At 52.4% G+C, this 27,376-nt stretch overlaps 1 long non-coding RNA gene across 2 annotated transcripts; it reads left to right on the top strand.

Moving 5' to 3' along the window:
* On the top strand, positions 1-27,376 carry LOC139043828 (uncharacterized). 2 transcript variants are annotated; one of them, XR_011500889.1, is made up of 4 exons: positions 1-301; positions 24,607-25,005; positions 26,318-26,584; positions 26,872-27,355. It is a non-coding gene; the product is annotated as an uncharacterized lncRNA (long non-coding RNA). The 2 variants fall into 2 exon arrangements; XR_011500888.1 differs by having other exon boundaries at positions 12-301; positions 26,868-27,376.

Here is a 27,376-nt window from a genome sequence, read left to right as displayed (position 1 = left end):
ACTCGCAGCGGGGGAGAACGGGCGAGGGGACCCGCGGGCAGAGCGAGAAGAGCGGTCCCGTTCGCCATGAACGTCCGTCCCTCGTCTGGCACGGCTTAGGCCCGGCCCGGGAGAGCACAGCATCACCACATCGGTCGGCAGCATAACGCGAGGGACCCCCGAGCAAGGGAAGGCCGGCGAGGACAGCGAGCGGAGGAGCCTGCTTCAGCCTCACCGACCCCTCTCCTCCTCCAGCAAGCGCGGGCGACGACCCCAGGACGAGAACGCCTGACACGCACTGGCACGGAGCCGGTGGGATGGGGTAAGTCGCGACCGCACCCGGGTGCCGGCGGCAGGGAGTGCACGTGGTAGAGGACCCCGCGCCCCTAACCCCGCCGCCCTCGGGTACCAGAGACCGGAGGTGGCACCACGGTCGTGGGGGCGCCTGGAACGCACAAGAGCCGGCGCGCAGGCCCCAGCGGGCGGCTCAAGCGGCGGGGGTGGAAACGGGCGTCCGGTTCTCGGCCAGAGCCCGGAGCCCTCCCCGCACACGCATCCAGGCACCCGGAAGCTCTCGGGCGACTGTCACCCGAGCAGAGCGTGTCAGCACTTATCTGGCGGCACAAAACCACCCATTCGGGGGCAAGAATCGCCGCGCCCGGAGACGGGGCCCACCCACGGATCACCAGGGGAACCCCTGGATCACGGCCACGGCCACCAGACCCCAAGCACGACCCCATCGCCACCAGGCCCGGAGCTCCCGGGGCCATCTGGTCGACCCCAGAAGCGTGGCGGCAGGGGGAGCCGGGGACAGCCTCCCCGGGCCGCCCGCGCGGGCCGGGACCGGTCGGTCCCTCCCTCTGAGTCGCCGGGTCAGGACTTAGAAAAGAATTCCGCGGAGGCGCCTCCGGCGACCGGGCCCGGGGCGGGACCGTGGCTCCCGTCCCTCAGCCGGGGCTCCACCTACGCCTCGAGCCGGCCCCCTCCCGCCTCCGGACAAAGACGCGACCCGCGAAACTCGGAGAGAGAAGTCCGGTCCGACGGCCCGGACCCACCCCGGGCACGCGTCCGGGCCGGGGACGCCCTCCCCGGCCCGCCCTCGAGGGCTCCCGGGGCCGGTCCACGCTCTTCTCCAGGGCGGGACTTGGAAAAAAAAACTGCCACGGAGGAGGAGGCATCCGAGGACCGGGCCCGGTCCCCACCGCCAGAGCCGGTCGACTCGGAAGACCAGTGGGGAAAAGGCCAGCCCGGCGGCCGAGCCCGTCGCGCCCTCCACGGGCCTCCCCCGCAAGGCCCCGGCCGGTCGCCCACCTCCGGAGCGGGGCGCGGAAAGGGGATCGGCGACGCGGAAGGCCCGACCACCGGGCCGCCCTCGGGACGACGGCCGGGCACGGGACGAGCTCCCTCGCCCGTTCCCCCGCGGCGGCCCCCCACCCCCTCCCGGGGACGGAGGGGCACCGGCGGCTGCTGGTCGACCCGTCCGGGAGGCCCCACACCCCGGCCGGCACCGGGCGGCGCGGCGACAGCCACCTCCCTCAGTAGCCTGCACCTCCAATCTCCGGCGAGCGGGCGTCACGCTCACGCCCCGGCGCCACCGGGCCAGATCCCGCCAGCGACGCCGGCCTCCCGGGACTCTGCCTCGGTCACCGCGGCCGAGTCCCGTCCCTTGGCCCGCGTCGCCGGAGCTCCGGAGGAAAGAGACGATATAAAAGCGGCCGCCAGGTGGCACCCGGCGACCGACGACCGCCTCAGCGGGACGGAGCCGGAGCGCGGGCCCGCCGGGGAGCACAGCCGGGCCGCCGGGCCGCCCGATCCCGTCCCGGAGCCCCCTCGGACCCAGCCTCCCGGCCCAGTGCGGCCCCGGGGCGTCCGCCCGCGGGCTCCCGGCCGCCAAGGCGCAGCCCCAGCCGCAGGAGGGGGACTCGGAAAAGGTTTCTCGGGCGATCACCGGGAAGGGGAAGGGGAGAGTTCCCCCCAGAGAGGCCAGGGGGCGGCCCGGGCCGGGCTGGGCCGGTGCGGCCGGGAGGCCGCCGCTTCCCGGAGCGGCTGGAGCGCCCCCGGGGTTCCCGGGAGGACTTAGAAAATCAGGGCGGGCGGGGACGGTCAAACCGAAACCAGGCACGTCATCCGAGAAGGACCGTGATGACGGGAGGAGGAAAGCTTTCCAGTCCAGAGGGCCTGTCGAAGGCAGGCGGAGAGTCTACCCGCTGAAACTGACGAAGATGGGCAAAAGAAGCTAGCTCAGGCGCCGACATTTAAGGAAATAAAAAAAAAAAAGCACGAGGGCGTGGAGAAATGGGGAAAAATCAACACTGAGAAATCTACCCTCTGAAACCGACGAAGATGGGCAACAGGGGCTAGCTCAGGTGGCAATTTTTAAGGAAAAATGAAAGGAAGTGCGTGGAGACCTGGGGAAAAAGCAACACGGAGAAATCTACCCTCTAGAACTGAGAAAGAAGCGCAACAGAGGCTAGCTCAGGTGGCAATCTTTAAGCAAAAAAAATAAAATAAAAAAATACAATGGCGAGGAGACCCGGTCAAAAAGCAACCCTGAAAAAGGTACCCTCTGAAACTGAGGAAGCAGGGCAACAGTGCCTAGCTCAGGTGACAATCTTTAAGCAAAAGAAACACACAAGGGCGTGGGGAGCTGGCGAAAAGGCAACACTGAGAAATCCACCCTCTGAAACGGACGAAGATGGGCAACAGAGGCTAGCTCAGGTGGCAATCGTTAAGCAAAAGAAACACACAAGGGCGTGGAGACCTGGGGAAAAAGCAACACGGAGAAATCCACCCTCTGAAACTGAGGAAGATGGGCAAGAGAGGCTACCTCAGGTGGCAATCCTTAAGCAAAAGCAAAGCACAAAGGCGTGGAGCCCTGGGGACAAAGCAACCCTGAAATATCTACCCTCTGAAACTGAGGAACATGGGCAAGAGAGGCTAGCTCAGGTGGCACTCGTTAAGCAAAAACAAAACCCAAAGGCGTGGAGACCTGGGGAAAAAGCAACCCTGAAATATCTACCCTCTGAAACTGAGGAAGATGGGCAAGAGAGGCTGGCTTCAGGTGGCAATCGTTAAGCAAAAGAAACACACAAGGGCGTGGAGACCTGGGGAAAAAGCAACATTCAGAAATCCACCCTCTGAAACTGAGGAAGATGGGCAACAGAGGCTACCTCAGGTGGCAATCGTTAAGCCAAAGAAACACACAAGGGTCTGGAGACCTGGGGAAAAAGCAACACGGAGAAATCCACCCTCTGAAACTGACGAACATGGGCAAAAGAAGCTAGCTCAGGTTGCAACCTTTAAGCAGAAAAAAAACACAAGGGCGTGCAGACCTGGCAAAAAAGCAACAGTGAGAAATCTACCCTCTGAAACCGACGAAGATCGACAACAGAGGCTAGCTCAGGTGGCAATTTTTAAGGAAAAATAAAAGGAAGTGCGTGGAGACCTGGGGAAAAAGCAACACGGAGAAATCTACCCTCTAGAACTGAGAAAGAAGCGCAACAGAGGCTAGCTCAGGTGGCAATCTTTAAGCAAAAAAAATAAGATAAAAAAATACAATGGCGAGGAGACCCGGTCAAAAAGCAACCCTGAAAAAGGTACCCTCTGAAACTGAGGAAGCAGGGCAACAGTGCCTAGCTCAGGTGACAATCTTTAAGCAAAAGAAACACACAAGGGCGTGGGGAGCTGGCGAAAAGGCAACACTGAGAAATCCACCCTCTGAAACGGACGAAGATGGGAAACAGAGGCTAGCTCAGGTGGCAATCGTTAAGCAAAAGAAACACACAAGGGCGTGGAGACCTGGGGAAAAAGCAACACGGAGAAATCCACCCTCTGAAACTGAGGAAGATGGGCAAGAGAGGCTACCTCAGGTGGCAATCCTTAAGCAAAAACAAAGCACAAAGGCGTGGAGCCCTGGGGACAAAGCAACCCTGAAATATCTACCCTCTGAAACTGAGGAACATGGGCAAGAGAGGCTAGCTCAGGTGGCAATCGTTAAGCAAAAACAAAACACAAAGGCGTGGAGACCTGGGGAAAAAGCAACCCTGAAATATCTACCCTCTGAAACTGAGGAAGATGGGCAAGAGAGGCTGGCGTCAGGTGGCAATCTTTAAGCAAAAGAAACACACAAGGGCGTGGAGGCCTGGGGAAAAAGCAACACGGAGAAATCCACCCTCTGAAACTGAGGGACATGGGCAAAAGAAGCTAGCTCAGGTTGCAACCTTTACGCAGAAAAAAAACACAAGGGCGTGCAGACCTGGCAAAAAAGCAACAGTGAGAAATCTACCCTCTGAAACCGACGAAGATGGACAACAGAGGCTAGCTCAGGTGGCAATTTTTAAGGAAAAATAAAAGGAAGTGCGTGGAGACCTGGGGAAAAAGCAACACGGATAAATCTACCCTCTAGAACTGAGAAAGAAGCGCAACAGAGGCTAGCTCAGGTGGCAATCTTTAAGCAAAAAAAATAAGATAAAAAAATACAATGGCGAGGAGACCCGGTCAAAAAGCAACCCTGAAAAAGGTACCCTCTGAAACTGAGGAAGCAGGGCAACAGTGCCTAGCTCAGGTGACAATCTTTAAGCAAAAGAAACACACAAGGGCGTGGGGAGCTGGCGAAAAGGCAACACTGAGAAATCCACCCTCTGAAACGGACGAAGATGGGCAACAGAGGCTAGCTCAGGTGGCAATCGTTAAGCAAAAGAAACACACAAGGGCGTGGAGACCTGGGGAAAAAGCAACACGGAGAAATCCACCCTCTGAAACTGAGGAAGATGGGCAAGAGAGGCTACCTCAGGTGGCAATCCTTAAGCAAAAACAAAGCACAAAGGCGTGGAGCCCTGGGGACAAAGCAACCCTGAAATATCTACCCTCTGAAACTGAGGAACATGGGCAAGAGAGGCTAGCTCAGGTGGCAATCGTTAAGCAAAAACAAAACACAAAGGCGTGGAGACCTGGGGAAAAAGCAACCCTGAAATATCTACCCTCTGAAACTGAGGAAGATGGGCAAGAGAGGCTGGCTTCAGGTGGCAATCTTTAAGCAAAAGAAACACACAAGGGCGTGGAGGCCTGGGGAAAAAGCAACACGGAGAAATCCACCCTCTGAAACTGAGGGACATGGGCAAAAGAAGCTAGCTCAGGTTGCAACCTTTAAGCAGAAAAAAAACACAAGGGCGTGCAGACCTGGCAAAAAAGCAACAGTGAGAAATCTACCCTCTGAAACCGACGAAGATGGACAACAGAGGCTAGCTCAGGTGGCAATTTTTAAGGAAAAATAAAAGGAAGTGCGTGGAGACCTGGGGAAAAAGCAACACGGAGAAATCTACCCTCTAGAACTGAGAAAGAAGCGCAACAGAGGCTAGCTCAGGTGGCAATCTTTAAGCAAAAAAAATAAAATAAAAAAATACAATGGCGAGGAGACCCGGTCAAAAAGCAACCCTGAAAAAGGTACCCTCTGAAACTGAGGAAGCAGGGCAACAGTGCCTAGCTCAGGTGACAATCTTTAAGCAAAAGAAACACACAAGGGCGTGGGGAGCTGGCGAAAAGGCAACACTGAGAAATCCACCCTCTGAAACGGACGAAGATGGGCAACAGAGGCTAGCTCAGGTGGCAATCTTTAAGCAAAAGAAACACACAAGGGCGTGGAGACCTGGGGAAAAAGCAACACGGAGAAATCCACCCTCTGAAACTGACGAACATGGGCAAAAGAAGCTAGCTCAGGTTGCAACCTTTAAGCAGAAAAAAAACACAAGGGCGTGCAGACCTGGCAAAAAAGCAACAGTGAGAAATCTACCCTCTGAAACCGACGAAGATGGACAACAGAGGCTAGCTCAGGTGGCAATTTTTAAGGAAAAATAAAAGGAAGTGCGTGGAGACCTGGGGAAAAAGCAACACGGAGAAATCTACCCTCTAGAACTGAGAAAGAAGCGCAACAGAGGCTAGCTCAGGTGGCAATCTTTAAGCAAAAAAAATAAGATAAAAAAATACAATGGCGAGGAGACCCGGTCAAAAAGCAACCCTGAAAAAGGTACCCTCTGAAACTGAGGAAGCAGGGCAACAGTGCCTAGCTCAGGTGACAATCTTTAAGCAAAAGAAACACACAAGGGCGTGGGGAGCTGGCGAAAAGGCAACACTGAGAAATCCACCCTCTGAAACGGACGAAGATGGGCAACAGAGGCTAGCTCAGGTGGCAATCTTTAAGCAAAAGAAACACACAAGGGCGTGGAGACCTGGGGAAAAAGCAACACGGAGAAATCCACCCTCTGAAACTGAGGAAGATGGGCAAGAGAGGCTACCTCAGGTGGCAATCCTTAAGCAAAAACAAAGCACAAAGGCGTGGAGCCCTGGGGACAAAGCAACCCTGAAATATCTACCCTCTGAAACTGAGGAACATGGGCAAGAGAGGCTAGCTCAGGTGGCAATCGTTAAGCAAAAACAAAACACAAAGGCGTGGAGACCTGGGGAAAAAGCAACCCTGAAATATCTACCCTCTGAAACTGAGGAAGATGGGCAAGAGAGGCTGGCTTCAGGTGGCAATCTTTAAGCAAAAGAAACACACAAGGGCGTGGAGGCCTGGGGAAAAAGCAACACGGAGAAATCCACCCTCTGAAACTGAGGGACATGGGCAAAAGAAGCTAGCTCAGGTTGCAACCTTTAAGCAGAAAAAAAACACAAGGGCGTGCAGACCTGGCAAAAAAGCAACAGTGAGAAATCTACCCTCTGAAACCGACGAAGATGGACAACAGAGGCTAGCTCAGGTGGCAATTTTTAAGGAAAAATAAAAGGAAGTGCGTGGAGACCTGGGGAAAAAGCAACACGGAGAAATCTACCCTCTAGAACTGAGAAAGAAGCGCAACAGAGGCTAGCTCAGGTGGCAATCTTTAAGCAAAAAAAATAAGATAAAAAAATACAATGGCGAGGAGACCCGGTCAAAAAGCAACCCTGAAAAAGGTACCCTCTGAAACTGAGGAAGCAGGGCAACAGTGCCTAGCTCAGGTGACAATCTTTAAGCAAAAGAAACACACAAGGGCGTGGGGAGCTGGCGAAAAGGCAACACTGAGAAATCCACCCTCTGAAACGGACGAAGATGGGCAACAGAGGCTAGCTCAGGTGGCAATCGTTAAGCAAAAGAAACACACAAGGGCGTGGAGACCTGGGGAAAAAGCAACACGGAGAAATCCACCCTCTGAAACTGAGGAAGATGGGCAAGAGAGGCTACCTCAGGTGGCAATCCTTAAGCAAAAACAAAGCACAAAGGCGTGGAGCCCTGGGGACAAAGCAACCCTGAAATATCTACCCTCTGAAACTGAGGAACATGGGCAAGAGAGGCTAGCTCAGGTGGCAATCGTTAAGCAAAAACAAAACACAAAGGCGTGGAGACCTGGGGAAAAAGCAACCCTGAAATATCTACCCTCTGAAACTGAGGAAGATGGGCAAGAGAGGCTGGCTTCAGGTGGCAATCTTTAAGCAAAAGAAACACACAAGGGCGTGGAGGCCTGGGGAAAAAGCAACACGGAGAAATCCACCCTCTGAAACTGAGGGACATGGGCAAAAGAAGCTAGCTCAGGTTGCAACCTTTAAGCAGAAAAAAAACACAAGGGCGTGCAGACCTGGCAAAAAAGCAACAGTGAGAAATCTACCCTCTGAAACCGACGAAGATGGACAACAGAGGCTAGCTCAGGTGGCAATTTTTAAGGAAAAATAAAAGGAAGTGCGTGGAGACCTGGGGAAAAAGCAACACGGAGAAATCTACCCTCTAGAACTGAGAAAGAAGCGCAACAGAGGCTAGCTCAGGTGGCAATCTTTAAGCAAAAAAAATAAAATAAAAAAATACAATGGCGAGGAGACCCGGTCAAAAAGCAACCATGAAAAAGGTACCCTCTGAAACTGAGGAAGCAGGGCAACAGTGCCTAGCTCAGGTGACAATCTTTAAGCAAAAGAAACACACAAGGGCGTGGGGAGCTGGCGAAAAGGCAACACTGAGAAATCCACCCTCTGAAACGGACGAAGATGGGCAACAGAGGCTAGCTCAGGTGGCAATCTTTAAGCAAAAGAAACACACAAGGGCGTGGAGACCTGGGGAAAAAGCAACACGGAGAAATCCACCCTCTGAAACTGACGAACATGGGCAAAAGAAGCTAGCTCAGGTTGCAACCTTTAAGCAGAAAAAAAACACAAGGGCGTGCAGACCTGGCAAAAAAGCAACAGTGAGAAATCTACCCTCTGAAACCGACGAAGATGGACAACAGAGGCTAGCTCAGGTGGCAATTTTTAAGGAAAAATAAAAGGAAGTGCGTGGAGACCTGGGGAAAAAGCAACACGGAGAAATCTACCCTCTAGAACTGAGAAAGAAGCGCAACAGAGGCTAGCTCAGGTGGCAATCTTTAAGCAAAAAAAATAAGATAAAAAAATACAATGGCGAGGAGACCCGGTCAAAAAGCAACCCTGAAAAAGGTACCCTCTGAAACTGAGGAAGCAGGGCAACAGTGCCTAGCTCAGGTGACAATCTTTAAGCAAAAGAAACACACAAGGGCGTGGGGAGCTGGCGAAAAGGCAACACTGAGAAATCCACCCTCTGAAACGGACGAAGATGGGCAACAGAGGCTAGCTCAGGTGGCAATCTTTAAGCAAAAGAAACACACAAGGGCGTGGAGACCTGGGGAAAAAGCAACACGGAGAAATCCACCCTCTGAAACTGAGGAAGATGGGCAAGAGAGGCTACCTCAGGTGGCAATCCTTAAGCAAAAACAAAGCACAAAGGCGTGGAGCCCTGGGGACAAAGCAACCCTGAAATATCTACCCTCTGAAACTGAGGAACATGGGCAAGAGAGGCTAGCTCAGGTGGCAATCGTTAAGCAAAAACAAAACACAAAGGCGTGGAGACCTGGGGAAAAAGCAACCCTGAAATATCTACCCTCTGAAACTGAGGAAGATGGGCAAGAGAGGCTGGCTTCAGGTGGCAATCTTTAAGCAAAAGAAACACACAAGGGCGTGGAGGCCTGGGGAAAAAGCAACACGGAGAAATCCACCCTCTGAAACTGAGGGACATGGGCAAAAGAAGCTAGCTCAGGTTGCAACCTTTAAGCAGAAAAAAAACACAAGGGCGTGCAGACCTGGCAAAAAAGCAACAGTGAGAAATCTACCCTCTGAAACCGACGAAGATGGACAACAGAGGCTAGCTCAGGTGGCAATTTTTAAGGAAAAATAAAAGGAAGTGCGTGGAGACCTGGGGAAAAAGCAACACGGAGAAATCTACCCTCTAGAACTGAGAAAGAAGCGCAACAGAGGCTAGCTCAGGTGGCAATCTTTAAGCAAAAAAAATAAGATAAAAAAATACAATGGCGAGGAGACCCGGTCAAAAAGCAACCCTGAAAAAGGTACCCTCTGAAACTGAGGAAGCAGGGCAACAGTGCCTAGCTCAGGTGACAATCTTTAAGCAAAAGAAACACACAAGGGCGTGGGGAGCTGGCGAAAAGGCAACACTGAGAAATCCACCCTCTGAAACGGACGAAGATGGGCAACAGAGGCTAGCTCAGGTGGCAATCTTTAAGCAAAAAAAATAAGATAAAAAAATACAATGGCGAGGAGACCCGGTCAAAAAGCAACCCTGAAAAAGGTACCCTCTGAAACTGAGGAAGCAGGGCAACAGTGCCTAGCTCAGGTGACAATCTTTAAGCAAAAGAAACACACAAGGGCGTGGGGAGCTGGCGAAAAGGCAACACTGAGAAATCCACCCTCTGAAACGGACGAAGATGGGCAACAGATGCTAGCTCAGGTGGCAATCTTTAAGCAAAAGAAACACACAAGGGCGTGGAGACCTGGGGAAAAAGCAACACGGAGAAATCCACCCTCTGAAACTGAGGAAGATGGGCAAGAGAGGCTACCTCAGGTGGCAATCCTTAAGCAAAAACAAAGCACAAAGGCGTGGAGCCCTGGGGACAAAGCAACCCTGAAATATCTACCCTCTGAAACTGAGGAACATGGACAAGAGAGGCTGGCTTCAGGTGGCAAACGTTAAGCAAAAGAAACACACAAGGGCGTGGAGACCTGGGGAAACAGCAACACGGAGATATCGACCCTCTGAAACTCAGGAAGATGGGCAAGAGAGGCTAGCTCAGGTGGCAATCGTTAAGCAAAAACAAAACCCAAAGGCGTGGAAACCTGGGGAAAAAGCAACCCTGAAATATCTACCCTCTGAAACTGAGGAAGATGGGCAAGAGAGGCTGGCTTCAGGTGGCAATCTTTAAGCAAAAGAAACACACAAGGGCGTGGGGAGCTGGGGAAAAGGCAACACTGAGAAATCCACCCTCTGAAACGGACAGAGATGGGCAACAGAGGCTAGCTCAGGTGGCAATCGTTAAGCAAAAGAAACACACAAGGGCGTGGAGGCCTGGGGAAAAAGCAACACGGAGAAATCCACCCTCTGAAACTGAGGAACATGGGCAAAAGAAGCTAGCTCAGGTTGCAACCTTTAAGCAGAAAAAAAACACAAGGGCGTGCAGACCTGGCAAAAAAGCAACAGTGAGAAATCTACCCTCTGAAACCGACGAAGATGGACAACAGAGGCTAGCTCAGGTGGCAATTTTTAAGGAAAAATAAAAGGAAGTGCGTGGAGACCTGGGGAAAAAGCAACACGGAGAAATCTACCCTCTAGAACTGAGAAAGACGCGCAACAGAGGCTAGCTCAGGTGGCAATCTTTAAGCAAAAAAAATAAAATAAAAAAATACAATGGCGAGGAGACCCGGTTAAAAAGCAACCCTGAAAAAGGTACCCTCTGAAACTGAGGAAGCAGGGCAACAGTGCCTAGCTCAGGTGACAATCTTTAAGCAAAAGAAACACACAAGGGCGTGGGGAGCTGGCGAAAAGGCAACACTGAGAAATCCACCCTCTGAAACGGACGAAGATGGGCAACAGAGGCTAGCTCAGGTGGCAATCTTTAAGCAAAAGAAACACACAAGGGCGTGGAGACCTGGGGAAAAAGCAACACGGAGAAATCCACCCTCTGAAACTGAGGAAGATGGGCAAGAGAGGCTACCTCAGGTGGCAATCCTTAAGCAAAAACAAAGCACAAAGGCGTGGAGCCCTGGGGACAAAGCAACCCTGAAATATCTACCCTCTGAAACTGAGGAACATGGGCAAGAGAGGCTAGCTCAGGTGGCAATCGTTAAGCAAAAACAAAACACAAAGGCGTGGAGACCTGGGGAAAAAGCAACCCTGAAATATCTACCCTCTGAAACTGAGGAAGATGGGCAAGAGAGGCTGGCTTCAGGTGGCAAACGTTAAGCAAAAGAAACACACAAGGGCGTGGAGACCTGGGGAAACAGCAACACGGAGATATCGACCCTCTGAAACTCAGGAAGATGGGCAAGAGAGGCTAGCTCAGGTGGCAATCGTTAAGCAAAAACAAAACCCAAAGGCGTGGAGACCTGGGGAAAAAGCAACCCTGAAATATCTACCCTCTGAAACTGAGGAAGATGGGCAAGAGAGGCTGGCTTCAGGTGGCAATCTTTAAGCAAAAGAAACAGACAAGGGCGTGGGGAGCTGGGGAAAAGGCAACACTGAGAAATCCACCCTCTGAAACGGACAGAGATGGGCAACAGAGGCTAGCTCAGGTGGCAATCGTTAAGCAAAAGAAACACACAAGGGCGTGGAGGCCTGGGGAAAAAGCAACACGGAGAAATCCACCCTCTGAAACTGAGGAACATGGGCAAAAGAAGCTAGCTCAGGTTGCAACCTTTAAGCAGAAAAAAAACACAAGGGCGTGCAGACCTGGCAAAAAAGCAACAGTGAGAAATCTACCCTCTGAAACCGACGAAGATCGACAACAGAGGCTAGCTCAGGTGGCAATTTTTAAGGAAAAATAAAAGGAAGTGCGTGGAGACCTGGGGAAAAAGCAACACGGAGAAATCTACCCTCTAGAACTGAGAAAGAAGCGCAACAGAGGCTAGCTCAGGTGGCAATCTTTAAGCAAAAAAAATAAAATAAAAAAATACAATGGCGAGGAGACCCGGTCAAAAAGCAACCCTGAAAAAGGTACCCTCTGAAACTGAGGAAGCAGGGCAACAGTGCCTAGCTCAGGTGACAATCTTTAAGCAAAAGAAACACACAAGGGCGTGGGGAGCTGGCGAAAAGGCAACACTGAGAAATCCACCCTCTGAAACGGACGAAGATGGGCAACAGAGGCTAGCTCAGGTGGCAATCTTTAAGCAAAAAAAATAAGATAAAAAAATACAATGGCGAGGAGACCCGGTCAAAAAGCAACCCTGAAAAAGGTACCCTCTGAAACTGAGGAAGCAGGGCAACAGTGCCTAGCTCAGGTGACAATCTTTAAGCAAAAGAAACACACAAGGGCGTGGGGAGCTGGCGAAAAGGCAACACTGAGAAATCCACCCTCTGAAACGGACGAAGATGGGCAACAGAGGCTAGCTCAGGTGGCAATCTTTAAGCAAAAGAAACACACAAGGGCGTGGAGACCTGGGGAAAAAGCAACACGGAGAAATCCACCCTCTGAAACTGAGGAAGATGGGCAAGAGAGGCTACCTCAGGTGGCAATCCTTAAGCAAAAACAAAGCACAAAGGCGTGGAGCCCTGGGGACAAAGCAACCCTGAAATATCTACCCTCTGAAACTGAGGAACATGGGCAAGAGAGGCTAGCTCAGGTGGCAATCTTTAAGCAAAAACAAAACACAAAGGCGTGAAGACCTGGGGAAAAAGCAACCCTGAAATATCTACCCTCTGAAACTGAGGAAGATGGGCAAGAGAGGCTGGCTTCAGGTGGCAAACGTTAAGCAAAAGAAACACACAAGGGCGTGGAGACCTGGGGAAACAGCAACACGGAGATATCGACCCTCTGAAACTCAGGAAGATGGGCAAGAGAGGCTAGCTCAGGTGGCAATCGTTAAGCAAAAACAAAACCCAAAGGCGTGGAAACCTGGGGAAAAAGCAACCCTGAAATATCTACCCTCTGAAACTGAGGAAGATGGGCAAGAGAGGCTGGCTTCAGGTGGCAATCTTTAAGCAAAAGAAACACACAAGGGCGTGGGGAGCTGGGGAAAAGGCAACACTGAGAAATCCACCCTCTGAAACGGACAGAGATGGGCAACAGAGGCTAGCTCAGGTGGCAATCGTTAAGCAAAAGAAACACACAAGGGCGTGGAGGCCTGGGGAAAAAGCAACACGGAGAAATCCACCCTCTGAAACTGAGGAACATGGGCAAAAGAAGCTAGCTCAGGTTGCAACCTTTAAGCAGAAAAAAAACACAAGGGCGTGCAGACCTGGCAAAAAAGCAACAGTGAGAAATCTACCCTCTGAAACCGACGAAGATGGACAACAGAGGCTAGCTCAGGTGGCAATTTTTAAGGAAAAATAAAAGGAAGTGCGTGGAGACCTGGGGAAAAAGCAACACGGAGAAATCTACCCTCTAGAACTGAGAAAGACGCGCAACAGAGGCTAGCTCAGGTGGCAATCTTTAAGCAAAAAAAATAAAATAAAAAAATACAATGGCGAGGAGACCCGGTTAAAAAGCAACCCTGAAAAAGGTACCCTCTGAAACTGAGGAAGCAGGGCAACAGTGCCTAGCTCAGGTGACAATCTTTAAGCAAAAGAAACACACAAGGGCGTGGGGAGCTGGCGAAAAGGCAACACTGAGAAATCCACCCTCTGAAACGGACGAAGATGGGCAACAGAGGCTAGCTCAGGTGGCAATCTTTAAGCAAAAGAAACACACAAGGGCGTGGAGACCTGGGGAAAAAGCAACACGGAGAAATCCACCCTCTGAAACTGAGGAAGATGGGCAAGAGAGGCTACCTCAGGTGGCAATCCTTAAGCAAAAACAAAGCACAAAGGCGTGGAGCCCTGGGGACAAAGCAACCCTGAAATATCTACCCTCTGAAACTGAGGAACATGGACAAGAGAGGCTGGCTTCAGGTGGCAAACGTTAAGCAAAAGAAACACACAAGGGCGTGGAGACCTGGGGAAACAGCAACACGGAGATATCGACCCTCTGAAACTCAGGAAGATGGGCAAGAGAGGCTAGCTCAGGTGGCAATCGTTAAGCAAAAACAAAACCCAAAGGCGTGGAAACCTGGGGAAAAAGCAACCCTGAAATATCTACCCTCTGAAACTGAGGAAGATGGGCAAGAGAGGCTGGCTTCAGGTGGCAATCTTTAAGCAAAAGAAACACACAAGGGCGTGGGGAGCTGGGGAAAAGGCAACACTGAGAAATCCACCCTCTGAAACGGACAGAGATGGGCAACAGAGGCTAGCTCAGGTGGCAATCGTTAAGCAAAAGAAACACACAAGGGCGTGGAGGCCTGGGGAAAAAGCAACACGGAGAAATCCACCCTCTGAAACTGAGGAACATGGGCAAAAGAAGCTAGCTCAGGTTGCAACCTTTAAGCAGAAAAAAAACACAAGGGCGTGCAGACCTGGCAAAAAAGCAACAGTGAGAAATCTACCCTCTGAAACCGACGAAGATGGACAACAGAGGCTAGCTCAGGTGGCAATTTTTAAGGAAAAATAAAAGGAAGTGCGTGGAGACCTGGGGAAAAAGCAACACGGAGAAATCTACCCTCTAGAACTGAGAAAGACGCGCAACAGAGGCTAGCTCAGGTGGCAATCTTTAAGCAAAAAAAATAAAATAAAAAAATACAATGGCGAGGAGACCCGGTTAAAAAGCAACCCTGAAAAAGGTACCCTCTGAAACTGAGGAAGCAGGGCAACAGTGCCTAGCTCAGGTGACAATCTTTAAGCAAAAGAAACACACAAGGGCGTGGGGAGCTGGCGAAAAGGCAACACTGAGAAATCCACCCTCTGAAACGGACGAAGATGGGCAACAGAGGCTAGCTCAGGTGGCAATCTTTAAGCAAAAGAAACACACAAGGGCGTGGAGACCTGGGGAAAAAGCAACACGGAGAAATCCACCCTCTGAAACTGAGGAAGATGGGCAAGAGAGGCTACCTCAGGTGGCAATCCTTAAGCAAAAACAAAGCACAAAGGCGTGGAGCCCTGGGGACAAAGCAACCCTGAAATATCTACCCTCTGAAACTGAGGAACATGGGCAAGAGAGGCTAGCTCAGGTGGCAATCGTTAAGCAAAAACAAAACACAAAGGCGTGGAGACCTGGGGAAAAAGCAACCCTGAAATATCTACCCTCTGAAACTGAGGAAGATGGGCAAGAGAGGCTGGCTTCAGGTGGCAAACGTTAAGCAAAAGAAACACACAAGGGCGTGGAGACCTGGGGAAACAGCAACACGGAGATATCGACCCTCTGAAACTCAGGAAGATGGGCAAGAGAGGCTAGCTCAGGTGGCAATCGTTAAGCAAAAACAAAACCCAAAGGCGTGGAGACCTGGGGAAAAAGCAACCCTGAAATATCTACCCTCTGAAACTGAGGAAGATGGGCAAGAGAGGCTGGCTTCAGGTGGCAATCTTTAAGCAAAAGAAACACACAAGGGCGTGGGGAGCTGGGGAAAAGGCAACACTGAGAAATCCACCCTCTGAAACGGACAGAGATGGGCAACAGAGGCTAGCTCAGGTGGCAATCGTTAAGCAAAAGAAACACACAAGGGCGTGGAGGCCTGGGGAAAAAGCAACACGGAGAAATCCACCCTCTGAAACTGAGGAACATGGGCAAAAGAAGCTAGCTCAGGTTGCAACCTTTAAGCAGAAAAAAAACACAAGGGCGTGCAGACCTGGCAAAAAAGCAACAGTGAGAAATCTACCCTCTGAAACCGACGAAGATCGACAACAGAGGCTAGCTCAGGTGGCAATTTTTAAGGAAAAATAAAAGGAAGTGCGTGGAGACCTGGGGAAAAAGCAACACGGAGAAATCTACCCTCTAGAACTGAGAAAGAAGCGCAACAGAGGCTAGCTCAGGTGGCAATCTTTAAGCAAAAAAAATAAAATAAAAAAATACAATGGCGAGGAGACCCGGTCAAAAAGCAACCCTGAAAAAGGTACCCTCTGAAACTGAGGAAGCAGGGCAACAGTGCCTAGCTCAGGTGACAATCTTTAAGCAAAAGAAACACACAAGGGCGTGGGGAGCTGGCGAAAAGGCAACACTGAGAAATCCACCCTCTGAAACGGACGAAGATGGGCAACAGAGGCTAGCTCAGGTGGCAATCTTTAAGCAAAAAAAATAAGATAAAAAAATACAATGGCGAGGAGACCCGGTCAAAAAGCAACCCTGAAAAAGGTACCCTCTGAAACTGAGGAAGCAGGGCAACAGTGCCTAGCTCAGGTGACAATCTTTAAGCAAAAGAAACACACAAGGGCGTGGGGAGCTGGCGAAAAGGCAACACTGAGAAATCCACCCTCTGAAACGGACGAAGATGGGCAACAGAGGCTAGCTCAGGTGGCAATCTTTAAGCAAAAGAAACACACAAGGGCGTGGAGACCTGGGGAAAAAGCAACACGGAGAAATCCACCCTCTGAAACTGAGGAAGATGGGCAAGAGAGGCTACCTCAGGTGGCAATCCTTAAGCAAAAACAAAGCACAAAGGCGTGGAGCCCTGGGGACAAAGCAACCCTGAAATATCTACCCTCTGAAACTGAGGAACATGGGCAAGAGAGGCTAGCTCAGGTGGCAATCTTTAAGCAAAAACAAAACACAAAGGCGTGGAGACCTGGGGAAAAAGCAACCCTGAAATATCTACCCTCTGAAACTGAGGAAGATGGGCAAGAGAGGCTGGCTTCAGGTGGCAAACGTTAAGCAAAAGAAACACACAAGGGCGTGGAGACCTGGGGAAACAGCAACACGGAGATATCGACCCTCTGAAACTCAGGAAGATGGGCAAGAGAGGCTAGCTCAGGTGGCAATCGTTAAGCAAAAACAAAACCCAAAGGCGTGGAAACCTGGGGAAAAAGCAACCCTGAAATATCTACCCTCTGAAACTGAGGAAGATGGGCAAGAGAGGCTGGCTTCAGGTGGCAATCTTTAAGCAAAAGAAACACACAAGGGCGTGGGGAGCTGGGGAAAAGGCAACACTGAGAAATCCACCCTCTGAAACGGACAGAGATGGGCAACAGAGGCTAGCTCAGGTGGCAATCGTTAAGCAAAAGAAACACACAAGGGCGTGGAGGCCTGGGGAAAAAGCAACACGGAGAAATCCACCCTCTGAAACTGAGGAACATGGGCAAAAGAAGCTAGCTCAGGTTGCAACCTTTAAGCAGAAAAAAAACACAAGGGCGTGCAGACCTGGCAAAAAAGCAACAGTGAGAAATCTACCCTCTGAAACCGACGAAGATGGACAACAGAGGCTAGCTCAGGTGGCAATTTTTAAGGAAAAATAAAAGGAAGTGCGTGGAGACCTGGGGAAAAAGCAACACGGAGAAATCTACCCTCTAGAACTGAGAAAGACGCGCAACAGAGGCTAGCTCAGGTGGCAATCTTTAAGCAAAAAAAATAAAATAAAAAAATACAATGGCGAGGAGACCCGGTTAAAAAGCAACCCTGAAAAAGGTACCCTCTGAAACTGAGGAAGCAGGGCAACAGTGCCTAGCTCAGGTGACAATCTTTAAGCAAAAGAAACACACAAGGGCGTGGGGAGCTGGCGAAAAGGCAACACTGAGAAATCCACCCTCTGAAACGGACGAAGATGGGCAACAGAGGCTAGCTCAGGTGGCAATCTTTAAGCAAAAGAAACACACAAGGGCGTGGAGACCTGGGGAAAAAGCAACACGGAGAAATCCACCCTCTGAAACTGAGGAAGATGGGCAAGAGAGGCTACCTCAGGTGGCAATCCTTAAGCAAAAACAAAGCACAAAGGCGTGGAGCCCTGGGGACAAAGCAACCCTGAAATATCTACCCTCTGAAACTGAGGAACATGGGCAAGAGAGGCTAGCTCAGGTGGCAATCGTTAAGCAAAAACAAAACACAAAGGCGTGGAGACCTGGGGAAAAAGCAACCCTGAAATATCTACCCTCTGAAACTGAGGAAGATGGGCAAGAGAGGCTGGCTTCAGGTGGCAAACGTTAAGCAAAAGAAACACACAAGGGCGTGGAGACCTGGGGAAACAGCAACACGGAGATATCGACCCTCTGAAACTCAGGAAGATGGGCAAGAGAGGCTAGCTCAGGTGGCAATCGTTAAGCAAAAACAAAACCCAAAGGCGTGGAGACCTGGGGAAAAAGCAACCCTGAAATATCTACCCTCTGAAACTGAGGAAGATGGGCAAGAGAGGCTGGCTTCAGGTGGCAATCTTTAAGCAAAAGAAACACACAAGGGCGTGGGGAGCTGGGGAAAAGGCAACACTGAGAAATCCACCCTCTGAAACGGACAGAGATGGGCAACAGAGGCTAGCTCAGGTGGCAATCGTTAAGCAAAAGAAACACACAAGGGCGTGGAGGCCTGGGGAAAAAGCAACACGGAGAAATCCACCCTCTGAAACTGAGGAACATGGGCAAAAGAAGCTAGCTCAGGTTGCAACCTTTAAGCAGAAAAAAAACACAAGGGCGTGCAGACCTGGCAAAAAAGCAACAGTGAGAAATCTACCCTCTGAAACCGACGAAGATCGACAACAGAGGCTAGCTCAGGTGGCAATTTTTAAGGAAAAATAAAAGGAAGTGCGTGGAGACCTGGGGAAAAAGCAACACGGAGAAATCTACCCTCTAGAACTGAGAAAGAAGCGCAACAGAGGCTAGCTCAGGTGGCAATCTTTAAGCAAAAAAAATAAAATAAAAAAATACAATGGCGAGGAGACCCGGTCAAAAAGCAACCCTGAAAAAGGTACCCTCTGAAACTGAGGAAGCAGGGCAACAGTGCCTAGCTCAGGTGACAATCTTTAAGCAAAAGAAACACACAAGGGCGTGGGGAGCTGGCGAAAAGGCAACACTGAGAAATCCACCCTCTGAAACGGACGAAGATGGGCAACAGAGGCTAGCTCAGGTGGCAATCTTTAAGCAAAAGAAACACACAAGGGCGTGGAGACCTGGGGAAAAAGCAACACGGAGAAATCCACCCTCTGAAACTGAGGAAGATGGGCAAGAGAGGCTACCTCAGGTGGCAATCCTTAAGCAAAAACAAAGCACAAAGGCGTGGAGCCCTGGGGACAAAGCAACCCTGAAATATCTACCCTCTGAAACTGAGGAACATGGGCAAGAGAGGCTAGCTCAGGTGGCAATCTTTAAGCAAAAGAAACACACAAGGGCGTGGAGACCTGGGGAAAAGGCAACACTGAGAAATCCACCCTCTGAAACGGACGAAGATGGGCAACAGAGGCTAGCTCAGGTGGCAATCGTTAAGCAAAAACAAAACCCAAAGGCGTGGAGACCTGGGGAAAAAGCAACCCTGAAATATCTACCCTCTGAAACTGAGGAAGATGGGCAAGAGAGGCTGGCTTCAGGTGGCAATCTTTAAGCAAAAGAAACACACAAGGGCGTGGAGACCTGGGGAAAAAGCAACATTCAGAAATCCACCCTCTGAAACTGAGGAAGATGGGCAACAGAGGCTACCTCAGGTGGCAATCGTTAAGCCAAAGAAACACACAAGGGTGTGGAGACCTGGGGAAAAAGCAACACGGAGAAATCCACCCTCTGAAACTGACGAACATGGGCAAAAGAAGCTAGCTCAGGTTGCAACCTTTAAGCAGAAAAAAAACACATGGGCGTGCAGACCTGGCAAAAAAGCAACAGTGAGAAATCTACCCTCTGAAACCGACGAAGATGGGCAACAGAGGCTAGCTCAGGTGGCAATTTTTAAGGAAAAATAAAAGGAAGTGCGTGGAGACCGGGGGAAAAAGCAACACGGAGAAATCTACCCTCTAGAACTGAGAAAGAAGCGCAACAGAGGCTAGCTCAGGTGGCAATCTTTAAGCAAAAAAAATAAGATAAAAAAATACAATGGCGAGCAGACCCGGTGAAAAAGCAACCCTGAAAAAGGTACCCTCTGAAACTGAGGAAGCAGGGCAACAGTGCCTAGCTCAGGTGACAATCTTTAAGCAAAAGAAACACACAAGGGCGTGGGGAGCTGGCGAAAAGGCAACACTGAGAAATCCACCCTCTGAAACGGACGAAGATGGGCAACAGAGGCTACCTCAGGTGGCCATCGTTAAGCCAAAGAAACACACAAGGGTGTGGAGACCTGGGGAAAAAGCAACACGGAGAAATCCACCCTCTGAAACTGAGGAACATGGGCAAAAGAAGCTAGCTCAGGTTGCAGCCTTCAAGCAGAAAAAAAAAAGACGCAAGGGCGTGGAGAGCTGGCGAAAAAGCAACACTGAGAAATCTACCCTCTGAAACCGAAGAAGATGGGCAACAGAGGCTAGCTCAGGTGGCAATCTTTAAGCAAAAAAAAAAAAATAAAAAAATACAATGGCGAGGAGACCCGGTCAAAAAGCAACCCTGAAAAAGGTACCCTCTGAAACTGAGGAAGCAGCGCAACAGTGCCTAGCTCAGGTGACAATCTTTAAGCAAAAAAAAAAAACAAAAAACAAAAAACAAAAAACAAAACCCACAATGGAGTGGAGACCCGGGGGAAATCAACACTGAAAAATACAAAAAGAATGGAAGACCAATAGACAGAGCAGGCACTTTCACCTGGGGTGGAGGAGGTACGCATGGATGACCGATAAGCGCATGAAAAGATGTGAGCTGTTCCCTGGAAAAGCAAGTGAGAAAATTAGAGGGAGACATTGTGGGGACACATGGGTGAGACTGCCTTCTTCCAAATACCGGAACAGGATCAAACTGCTAGTCAGGTCGCGGAGAAGCCAAGTCAGTCACTCACGCCTCACTGGTGGTGAAGGGAAACGGTATGGCCTCTGTGAAAAAGGGCGTGGCGGGTTCCAAAACTGACACGCCGCGGAAACCACCACCGAAAGTGGCAACCTACATAAGCCTTTGGTGTATCTTGCCTCCTAAGAGCGTCTGTATGTAGCTGGAGCCTTGGGTCGTTAAGGCTTCCACAGTGATCTGTGGTGGGTGGGTGGGGGGGGGGGGGGCCTTGGGCCTTGGGGGTCTCCGCTGGACCTCCAGGAAGTCAGCTTTTGTGGAGTCCCGTGAGTCCTTCCAGGGAGGGAGGCATCCAACCCGAGGGTGGTCTGGAGGGCACCACTCCCACCACTCCCGGGGGCTGGGGCGGGGGGCGGGGTGGGGGCTGCGGCCACGTTCCTGTTCATTCACACAGAATCCGGGGCATGAATGTTCTTAGCAGCTCTGTTCCACACAGCCCCACACTGGAAACCACACAGACGTCCTGCGAGTCCCATCCCTTGCTCATGTCGCCGGGGCTCCGGAGGAGGGCCACTCTGTAAAAGCGGCCGCCAGATGGCGCCCAACGACCGGCGCGGAGGGGTCAGCGGGAGGGAACCGGGTCACCAGCCAGCGAGAGTGCACAGCCTGAGCCCACCGCCGGGTCAGGTCTCTCTCTGTCTCTGTCTCTGTCTCTGTCTCTGTCTCTGTCTCTCTCTGTCTCTGTCTCTGTCTCTGTCTCTCTCTGTCTCTCTCTCTCTCTCTTTCTCTCTGGGCCCGCTTGGGGCGGCCGGGAGGTCACCACGTGAGGCCCCAGGGTGTCCACCTCGGAGCTCCCAGGCAGCACAGGGCAACCCTGGGCGCAGAAGGAGGTGTTGGAAAATCGGCGGGGAGGGGGGTGGGGTGGGTGGGCTTGCCAGGAAGGGGACAGACTCCCCACGTGACTTCTGGGCCGGGCCGGGCGCGGGGCTGCCGGCTGGCTGACGCGGACAGAGGTGGAAAAGTCCCCGGAGATGCCACGGGGCAGGCCGGGGCTGCCGGCCCCCGCTTCCCGGAGCGGCCCGAGCACTTCCCGGGCTCCCGGGAGGACTTAGAAAATCACGGCGGGGTGGGGGGTGGGGGTCGCTGTCAAACCGAAACCATGCACGTCATCAGAGAAGGACCGTGACGACGGAGGAATTGTCCGCAGTCTGTCAGGAATTGTGTGCAGCCTGTCACTTCCGGCCCAGAGGGTCTCTCTAAGGCAGACGGACAGACAGAGCCCACAAGTCGTAGAGGAAAGGACCGAGCCGCTTGGCCGCGGAAAAGTTTACAACACAAAACAGGTCTCCCTCCGCACGGGGCCACAGCAAAGCCCAAAGACGACACACGGGGGGGAGCATGGGTGCAGATGCACGTGTGGTGATAAGAATATGGATTTCAGCAGGGCTTCCCGTCCTCATCAACAAGCAGAAGCACCCAAATGGTGGGGGTTGGGGGGCAGAGACCTCACAGCCATTCCCTCCACAAATCGAGTTCCCCGGGACATCCTCACAGCGCCGTGCTGTGAGTGTGTGTGGGTGTTTAAAATGGAGTAAATGTGGACGTGGAACTGCTCCGTGAAACCAAAATAACAACAGTCGTAGATCTTCTTTGGTCATTTAGAAAATTCTTTTTTTTTTTTTTTCCCCAGCGGTGCACGTATTTCCCTTCCAAAAAAGAAGAACGGGAAAGGAGATGTTAAAGGCAAGCAGAGAGAGGAAAACTGTTGCAAAACAAAAGCTGAGCTCCCGTCCGAGGGAGGCCTCCTCCATTGGAGGCCTAGGAAATCATTCTGACAAAATGGAGGATCTCTGTCTTTGGTGTCGATTCCCTCAGAGGTCAAGAGAAACATTTTCCAATGTCTTTATCAGGAGGAGACTAGAAGTTAGAGAAAAGTATCCTTTCGGGAGTGAGAAAAACAAATTCTGATTTTGCATCAGCTTCCCTCCGATCTTGAAACTCATTGACTTGATTCCATTCTGTCGACGGAAATAATCCGGAACCAATCTATCCGTGAAAATCGGGGTGCGTTTATTCTGAGCTAAAATGTGAGGACTGTGGCCCGGGGCCTTTCTTCCCGAAGGAAGAGAGGGTGCCCGGGAAGTGGGGTGTACAGAGTGCTTCTAGACCCCCAGAGAGGACGTTTCACATAGGATCGAAAGGTCCCTTGGATGATAGTCGCGAGACTGCTCTGTCGGCACAGCGATCGACAGACACTGCTGGGTGGCAGGTCTGTTGTCTGGGCCTGGGTGGTCACAGGGGAGCCGGATGGTCAAAGGTGAGCGCAACCATCCGCTCCTAGCCTAAGGAAAGATGCCTCTCCTTAAGGAAAGGCCCGAGCACGGGGAAGCTGCTCCTTTCCCTTAAGGGCATTGGTTCTTGCCGTAGGAAATGTGTAAAGCGGATCTACGATGCGATGCGTGCTCGACGGCCACGTCAGGCCCTTTTCGAAAAACACTGTCAGGCCGAATTAGGCCGACACCCAATGGCTTCCTCATAGACTCCCATAGATCCTATCGCTCGCCATTTCTATCTGTCCACTCGTTCCAATTTTAGGCCACTTGACCACGAACAGGCCTTTTTCTCAGATTATTTTCCCCGTGAAACTTTGATCACCTTTTCACAGACAAAACGATCTTTACTTTTTAGGCCCTCTTGCCTGAAGGCAGCCATCTCACTTTCCTTGAACACAAAGATGTTTCCCATATTCACTTTTAGTGGCTTTTTGTTTTGTTTTGTTTTGTTTTGAGGACGATGAGCCCTGAGCTAACTGCTGCCAATCCTCCTCTTTTTGCCGAGGAAGGCTGGCCCTGAGCTCACCTCCGTGCCCATCTTCCTCTATTTCATATGTGGGACGCCTACCACCACGTGGCTCGCCCAGCGGTGCCACGTCCACCCCCGGGATCCGAACTGGCGAACCCCGGGCCGGCGAAGCGGAACAGGCACACTTAACCAGCGCGCCACCGGGCCGGCCTAGTGGCTTTCATCGCATTTGTTAAGTAGATTTTTTAACCCTCACGAACCTTAATTTTGGTGAAAACTAAGAAGCCAGCAATTAGGAACTGTCCTTCCCATGAGCATTCCGTCGCTTGGCCAATGTCTAAACACTTGGCCACTTTTAGAAACATGGGATTTCATAGGTTTATCTTTTCCTTCGCTTTATTTGATTTCATCTCACTTTAGTTTTTGGGTGAGGAAGATCGGCCCTCACAGAGCTAACGCCTGTTGCCAATCTTCCGTTTTTGTTTTTTTTTTCCCCCCTCCCGATTTTTCTCCCCCAATCCCCCCCATGACATAGTTGTCTATCTTAGTTGAGGGCCCTTCCAGTTGTGGCATGTGGGACGCCGCCTCCACACGGCCCGACGAGCGGTGCCGTGTCCGTGCCGTGCCCGGGATCTGAACCGGCAAAACCCTGGGCCGCCGAAGGGGAGCTTGTGAACTTAACCACTCGGCCACGGGGCCGCCCCTGTCCGTGGACTTTTTTATCACCTGATTTCACCTCGCAAAACTTCAAAGCTTCAAGTTATCAGAGAGGTTTGGGAAGTTGTTTTTATTAATTTAATTAATTTATTTTTCGAGGAAGACGAGCCCCGAGCTGACACCTGCTGCCAATTCTCCTCTTTTTGCCCCGGGAGAGTGGTCCCGAGCTAACATCCGTGCCCATCCCCCTCCCCTTGATAGGCGGGACGCTGACCACAGCGTGGCTCGCCAAGCGGCGCCACGTCCGCACCCTGGATCCGAACCTGCGAACCCCTGGCTGACAAAACGGAACGTGCGAACTTAACCGCTGTGCCGCCGGGCTGGCCCTTCGGGAAGTTATTTTCAGGACACGGGCCATAAACTAGAATCACCGCTACAGGTTTATCGGAGCGACATCAGCGTTCGTGGTGGATTGAGTCGTCCCCTCTGTCTCTCCCCTCCAGGGCACAACCAAAGGGACGTCTATCGACCCACCCACCAAGGATTCCCCCCCCCCCCCGCACGGCACAGCAGGATGCCTGAGAGATCCACGCAGCCCTACAGCGGCAAGTCACATTCGCACAGTCAAAATTCAATGGCAGAGACAAAACGTTAAGGTCAGTGAGAGGGAAGAGAATAACCGGCCCAGGAGCAACGGTGTGAAGAACACGGAGAAGACGGGTCCTAGACGCCGGGGTCCCCGGAGCAGCGATTTCATCAGAGGCCCGCAAACGTCCACGATCTCCACACCACGTTTATGGCCGACTGCGTGCGTGGGTCCTTTGGAATCGACCAGGCTACCGTCCGGGCCACTTTGGGACATCGTGTCCAGCTGCCCCGAGCGGTGGAGCTGTCGTTCAAGTGTAAGATGGGGCCCGTCCGGGGAGAGAATGGGGACGGGGAAAGGGAGGCCGCGGGAAGTCACAGAGTCTGAGGTGTTCGGGGGAGACTGACTCTTCTGAAGTGGAGGTGGTAGAAGGAGAGCAGCAGGATTTTTGGATTTTTGTTCCCTCTGTTAGGTATCTGGGTCCGGAGGAGAGTGGGGCGGGGGGGGGGCGGGTGGTGGTGGTGGTGGTGGGTGTGAGGCTGAGGCGGGGCTGGTGTTTCCTTTCCGAGTCAGGTGGAAGAGCTCCTCCAGTGGAGGTTTTTAGACAAGGGGTCTGGTCTGGCAGGATGGGAGGTTGCGGGTTGAGCCACAGGGGAATCTGTCGTAGCTCAGACTCGGGCCTTTGAAGAAATAGACAGAGAGAGGAGTTTTGCTCTGTCTGTCACCGCAGCCGGCACCTCAGGAGCAACAACAGGAGGCTTCCCGAATGAGTGAAGGGGCAGGAGCCAGCGTGCCCCGTGCCTCTCTCAGCCCTGCGCCGGCAGGGAAGGAAGCAGGCAGGCAGGCCTCAGGGCTACTCCCGTCCTACTGCCCGGTGGTCCCTGTCCCGGCCCCGCCCCCACTCTCCCCCTGACCCTCACCGCTCCCCAGCCCTCTTCTCAGCCAGAGAGGCGATGGGGGGGGGGGCGGTGCGGTCCCAGAACAAGTTTCCTCTCATCCGCCATCATCTTGCCACCCTGACGACTTGGCCTGAGATCCGGCCTAGGCTGTACCCTGAGATCCGGCCTAGGCTGTACCCGTGTGTGGTTTTCCTGTGGACAAGGGGGCCGGTTCACCATTTCGGAAGAAACCCCTAGCCTTCCACTGCCGAGTCGCCAGCCTGGGAGGGGGGAGGGGGGAGGGGGGAGGGGAGGTCAGGCCCATTCATTCCGATGGGCCTGGCGTCAGGGCTTCATTCAAGTGCAGGAAGCTCTCTCCCATGGCCTCGGGCTTTTTTCCATTGAACGGCTTTCTTCAATTCCCCCACCCTTAGGCCGCAGTCCACCAAGGGCCGGGAGGCAGGGAGGGAAGATGTTGGGGCAGGGTGGCTGTCTGAGAAACTCGCCTCATCTGGGGCAGAAAGAGTGCCCCCCTCCTTTCTCTAACCCTACTAGACTGCTTGAGGATCACGGACGGTTTGGCTCATCGATGAGCCCTGCGTTATGGGCCCGGCAAGCAAACTCCTAACGGGCAACCCGCCGCTCTAGGCGTGTGTGGGTTTTTTGATCTTTCACCTTCAAGTTCGCACGACATCGGTCCGTGTCCCCCACCCCGGCTTCCCATGGGAAATCCTCCGTCTCTTTCCACAGACTCACTGGCGACTTCACACAGTGCCTGCCTCCTCCTCCTTAGGAAGGAAGGAAGGAAGGAAGGAAGGAAGGAAGGAAGGAAGGAAGGAAGGAAGGAAGGGGCTGACCCCGTGGCCGAGCGGTTGAGTTTGCACGCTCCGCTTCAGCGGCCCGGGGCTTGGAAGGTTCGGATCCTGGGCTCGGACACGGCACCGCTCATCAAACCACGCTGAGGTGGCGTCCCACACGGCAGAACCAGAGGGACCCTCAAAGAGAATATAGAACTAGGTACTGGGGTGCTCTGGGGAGAAGAAGAAGAAGGAGGAGGAATAAAAAGAAAAGAAAAGATTGGCAATGAGCTCGGGTGCCAGTCTTTAAAAAAAAAAAAAAAAAAGAGGAAGAAAGATGGACAAACAGGAACGAATCCCACTGACGGCACCTCCAAATGGTGGGGGGCAGGGGGGTGGGGGGGTGGGGAGTGGCATCATCGGGCCAAGGGTGACTCTAAGCGTGATCCCGCGGTTGTGTTATTTGACATTTTATCGAATCGATTTATTATTTTATTTTTGAGGAAGATGAGCCCTGAGCGAACATCTGCCACCAATCCTCCTCTGTCGGCCGAGGAAGACTGGCCCTGAGCTGACATCCGTGCCCATCCCCCTCTACTTTCCAGGTGGGACGCCTGCCACAGCGTGGCTCGCCAAGCGGTGCCGGGTCCTGCGCCCGGGATCCGGACCGGCGAACCCGGGGCCGGCGGAGCAGAACGTGCGAACTTCACCGCCGCGCCACCGGGCCGGCCCCCGGAGTTGTTTTGAAAATCCAGTAAGGGGCTGGCCCCGTGGCCGAGTGGTTAAGTTCGCGCGCTCCGCTGCAGGCAGCCCAGTGTTTCATCGGTTCGTTCGGATCCCGGGCGCGGACACGGCACTGCTCATCAAACCACGCTGAGGCGGCGTCCCACATACCACCGCTAGAAGGACCCACCGCGAAGAACACACAACTACGTACCGGGGGGCTTTGGGGAGAAAAAGGAAAGACAAAAAATAAAATCTTCCAAACTCCAATAAAACTTTGAGTGAAGAC

The sequence above is a fragment of the Equus asinus genome, unplaced genomic scaffold (genome assembly GCF_041296235.1).
Source record: "Equus asinus isolate D_3611 breed Donkey unplaced genomic scaffold, EquAss-T2T_v2 contig_381, whole genome shotgun sequence".
NCBI lineage: Eukaryota > Metazoa > Chordata > Mammalia > Perissodactyla > Equidae > Equus > Equus asinus.
Note: the sequence above shows the minus strand (reverse complement) of the source record. Positions and strands in the feature narration are given on the sequence as shown.